Here is a 5,583-nt window from a genome sequence, read left to right as displayed (position 1 = left end):
AACTTAAAGGGGAAATCGAAGCAAAGGTGGTTTCCAGCGTTATGCAGGTGAAGTCCCCACAGTCTAACACAATCACAGACAGCCGGTCTACAGAAAGGAAAATTACATGTCTGCATGAATCTCCCTATTCCTCACACACAAGCACTCATTTGCATGACAAATTCTCTATATATTTTAACTTATGAATAACACTAAATATTCTACTTACACTTGTCCACTGTCAAGTGACAGGACAGGAAACTGAATGTCCATGCCACTTCTTTGATCTCTTTGAGAGGGCAGGTAACACCCTGCCCCAGAGACAGCCTCTCAACAGGAAGCTGTCCTGGGCCCAGGAATAAAAGTATCACACCCATTCAAAAGGAGTGGCCTGACACCAGGGTGCTGCAAACCAAAGGGACTTTTGATCCCATGAGAAGGGGAGCAGAAGGGTTAGACAAGGAGAGCTATGTGTAGTTAGGGTTCTCTCTGCCTTTGCCTCTACTACCTGTTCCCTCCACTTGCTCTAGCACACATCTCTTTGTGTGATGTGAGAAGGGCAAAGTCCACTTCTTTCAAGAACAATGATTGGACCCCTAAAGGAAGGGGTCTCGCACGTCTTCTTTGAATCATCTTTGGACTCCAACCCTTTAAGAGGATTTCATTTCGCCCTGTTGGGGGAGCATTCATTTCCAAAGTCCTCCAGTTGTGAGGTGAAGGCAGGTGCTCCAAGGCAGAGGCAAGCTTTGTCCCCTAATCATCCATGGGTACCACTGCGGGTGAACTTGGATTAAGAGCTGCATCTTTGCCAGCCACAGTTTCCAAAGACCTCACTGTTCTGCAAGACACCTGAAGGTCTGTGCCAGCCTCTCTTGTGTTTGGGAGTACGTGATGACAGGCCCATTTTGTCCATGAGACCCTGGATTATGCCTCACAATAATTGGGAGCTAGAACAGCAAGGATACTTGTGTTTTCACTGATAATCACCTTCCCTCAGCCCACATTAGCACAAAGGGTGAAGGAGGTAATTCTCTTAGCTGTGCCTATTTTATCTGTATGATTGTGTTGGCTCTTGGTTTGAAGAAGTGTGGAGGCGGAGTAGGCACTTTAGCCTCTACTCATCCTTGTACTCTTGCAGGGCAGAAGTCAATTTGTTACACAGAGGGATTCAAGATCCCAACGTCTGATGTATGGGGAGAATGAGTGACACTGACCAGTTGCCATGATGAAATATTGGCTTGTGACACATACTCGTCCAACATAATGTGTGCCCTTCCACATCCCACACCTTAAAGGTGTTCCTTGATGCAACTTTAAGTCGTGGTAGCAGGTTGAGTTGCAGTACTTTCGTTTGAAGGGATAACCTGGGGACATTTTATTTTTAGTACGTCTACATGAGTTGCAAAAGCTGGTGGTAACATTAGATTGAGATTAATTGAAGAGCTATTAAAATGCTATTAAAATGTATTTGTAATGTACACCAGCCCAACTAACATACTGGTAATTACTTATGTTAACAGGACCCTGGCAGATCACCCGTGAGAAAATACATAGCTGTGAAATTATGCGCCATCAATACTGATGTACAGTTTGGTTTAATCATTTCATGGGAATTACTCGTCAGGGAGCAGCCAGCACTCTGAATTTTAAATGCTCTTCTATAACAGACACTGCTTAAAAAGGAGAGTAAGCGAAAAAACACCTAGACATAAGAACTGTTACCTAAAGCCACACTGACCCATATGAGAGGGTTGGAAGACACTCACAGCAAGGCTCAAGAGAAAAACATTGAAAAACAGCATATCAATTAGTGTAGTCCACAGTAAGTACGATGGTTATTAGGATCTGTGGAGCTACCTCCATTCCTGCACGTATCTGACTGTGATTCAATGTCTAATCACCTAAACATAAAAATATTTCCCAGTTGACCAGTTAACCTCTAGGAAACTTTAAAAAACACTGTGCCTCTGTTTTTCAACACTGGGGAAATCAGAAACGATGAGTCACTCTGGGGTTTTCAACCAGAATGCATCTCCCTGCAGCAGGTGAGCTCCAGATATAGCAGCCTTGGGGATAAAGAACACTTTAAGTCTCCTGCCAAGTGAATTTTTGTGTCTTTACATTTCAGGCTGTGGCTTAGCGTATATATTCTGCATCAATGAAGCAAAGAAGGTTTATGAGGCATATCTGACAATTGCTTTGGATGTTAGTTCTGCCAGGTCCTTCGGAATGCCCTTGTAGCATGTGCTAGAGAGCGGACATCCTCAGGGCACTAATATAGAGGCAAATGCAGAGAGATGCATGCTTTATCAGCGAGAGCTTCCAGCAGGAAATGTCCCTCACTGCTTTGTGTGGCATTCTGGGCTTGAGTTCCCTCCTCCCTGCGATAGATGAGCAGCATCACCCAGCTTCTATATGTCAGCAGTAACACAACCTTGGCTCCAATTTACACTAGGCATGGATCACTGCCGCGTTCTCGCCTGCCTCACACGCCTAACCAGCTGGCAGGACTGAACACCAGAAAGGCATCTCTAGGAATGGGGGGAGGAAAGGGGGAGGTTTCCCTGCCATTGGCAATCGTTCTAAAGACACAGGGGCCCTGTATCCAAAATCCTACTTCTGCAATTAAGCAATCGGCTTGAGTCTTGACAGTCGCAGGTTAAAGAGCGACTGGAGTAGCGCAAGAGTTGCTAGTGGTTCCAGCAAATCCAGCATGACGGGTAAACCTTTCTCTTCATTGGTAAGACTTTGAAAAAAATTATTATTAACAAGGGCATGGCACATGACTGAGCCAGCCGGGGCACAGCCAACTTTTTTAACTGGTAGTATTTCATAGTATTTTGGCAACACGTATATGGCTGTGTTATTTTCTTGCTTGTCTAGGGTATGCATGCGTTTTGTATATATCATGTATGTGTGGGTGCATGAGTAAATATTTGTATGGTGTGAGTCTTGTGTGAAATGTATGTTTTTTTATGTTTTGCAGTGTTGAAATGACAGCATATGCCAAGATATTGTCATAACATGTCCAGGTAATAATGGTCCTTTTCATATGCCATGTAGTGCCATCATAATACTAAGTAGACCCACTAGCTGTCAGATACTGTCATTTTATGTCGAGATGTTACCATAATATGCCATACTCCTGTCATGTACCAGCTATTGTCATGATATTGCCTGCTGCTGACACCATATGCTAAGTCATACCATTGTGTGCCATGGTATGCAGAAACATGACAGATACGGTCATTGAATACCGAGGTACACTCAAACATACGCTCTGGGGAAATAATATGCTATGTCTTTCCATCATATGTCCATGTCTTTGCACCGGATTCCCAGGAAGTTCCAGCCGATACATCCTTCATATGCCATACATTGGCACGACAGTACTTCCAACATACCCACACATGACTTCATACAACTGCACAAACACGCCCACTCAGAGTGATACAGACATGCATGCTTAGATCTGTATGTATCATTGGTTAAGGGAGTAGCGGAGTGGCTGGGCACACATTCGGCTTGTTGGAAAGTTAAGCAGGTGCATGGATGCAGGTGTACGTGGATGTGTGACTGATATATGGGTGAGTTTGTTGGTGGATAGATATATATAACGATGTGTAGGTGATTTGTAGGTTGTGTGCATAGATACAGGCCCACCTGCTTAAGGTGCTTAAGAAGGTCGAGCTTCTCAACTATGAAGCTGGTCAATGTTAATAAACTCTTCAAAAGTCAAACAAAATCTAATGCCCTCAACTGTTCAATACCTGCCCCAGATATTTGCCTATGCATAGCCATATGGAAGGACCCGCAGGGGAACATGTATGATCATTCCAACCTGTCCCCAGCGGGAAGAGGAAGGTCGAGGAGCAGAGATGCCGAGCAACAAAACAGGAGAAAACTCCCAACTACAAATAGAGTACAACGTGATAATACTCACATAATAGACTCATTTAACGTATGTAACAATACATCGATCAAAGAATTCAACAAGTAGCGCCTATCCCCAATCAGGGACCGCAGAGGTGTGTGGTCACATGTTTAAATTGCAATAGGTTTAACATCCCTGCTTCCCCATTTAGCAAAAGTGCGTGATACTTGGCAAAATATTGAATCTCACTCTGAGATTGAAAAAAGGCATTCTAACAATGGGGCAGATTTTATGATTTTTAGGGACCGAATAATACACCCGTAATGGTCCCCAATCTTATTACGTAAAATGGCATTATTGTAGCATTGGCCCTCCATCAGTCACATATCACGTGATTCAATAGGCAGATAGGGGCTGGACAGTGGCGCAAAGATGTTATGTCCATCCTGTTTGCATATGTATTACAGGCTCCTACCAAGCACGCGGTTGCTTGGAGCGCATTTCACCAAGACGTGCCATTAAGGGGCCTGTCTCTGCAAAAGGTCTAAAAAAAAAAGCATGTCCATCCACGTTTGGGGGCTGGACATGCTAGTGTGACAGCCACATTATACCCCGCAGCTGTCACACTTAAAGAACAAATCATGGCAAGGTCAGAAATTACACTGCCTTGAGTTGCGCCTCGCCCTGTGCCTGATTTAAAATGCACAATGGGATGCCCCACATTTCAGGGCATATAAAAGCACATCACATTTGTGAATTCTGGGGTGCACATTTAAATGCCCTGAAATGCACTTTCAAATGCACAAATTTGCAAAGGGAAAAAGGGCATCTGGATGAGCGCATTTAAGATACGCTAATTGGATGCTCTTTGTGAATTGGGCTGTCACATTTTTTTGCGGAAGCGAGGAAATGCGCTAGCACATCGCCTCACTGGAGCCCAAACAGTTTTTAAATCTGGCCCAAAGTCTCACCAGTCCTTTATGAGGACATGTCATGGGAGGGGCGCAGAGGCTTCAGCAGTACAGTTATCATAGCCTCACGCATTGAATCTGGGAGTGTACCCCGGTCCATAGCCTCTTCCCACACGTTCAGCAAGATGGCGGCTAATTTCTAGTGGCATACCTTATATAGTTCAACTCCGAGACCATCGGACCCGGGAGCTTTGCTGGAAGACAGGGCATTGAGTGTGCTAGTTATCTCCTCTAGAGTAATCGGCCGAACCAACGTGGATCTGACCTCGGGCGAGAGAGCAGGGCGCCCAAGTCCATGTAAATATTTGAATGTTTCTTCAGTGGATTTCTCGTCGCCATTAGAGTATACTGCTGTATAAAACTGGGTAAATGTGGCATTTATTTCTTCCTTCGGGTTCACCACCTCCCTCTGTGTTGCTTTAATACTAACAATAGGGTTTCAATAGCTTTCCGATTTCAGCATATTGGCCAAGGATTTACCCGCTTTATTGCCCTCACTGTACCTAAAGCTCTGACTAGGGCAGCCATATATTGCACCTCTCTATCAGCCAGCTTGTGAAATTCACTCAGTAGTTTATGAATGTCTGCAAGGGTATCTTTATTGTGTGTGACACTATCCCTCTGTTCAAGTTTCAGCAGTTGAGACTCTGCCTGACCCAATTCCTTCCTGACTGATTTGAGCAGCCCGGTGGTCTTGGCCATAACGATACCACAAACCCACACCTTGAATGTTTCCCATAGTGTTGCATAGGTGCTAAA

The sequence above is a fragment of the Ambystoma mexicanum genome, chromosome 2q, assembly GCF_040938575.1.
Source record: "Ambystoma mexicanum isolate Mex_15411 chromosome 2q, UKY_AmexF1_1, whole genome shotgun sequence".
NCBI lineage: Eukaryota > Metazoa > Chordata > Amphibia > Caudata > Ambystomatidae > Ambystoma > Ambystoma mexicanum.
This window is presented reverse-complemented; position numbering follows the sequence as displayed.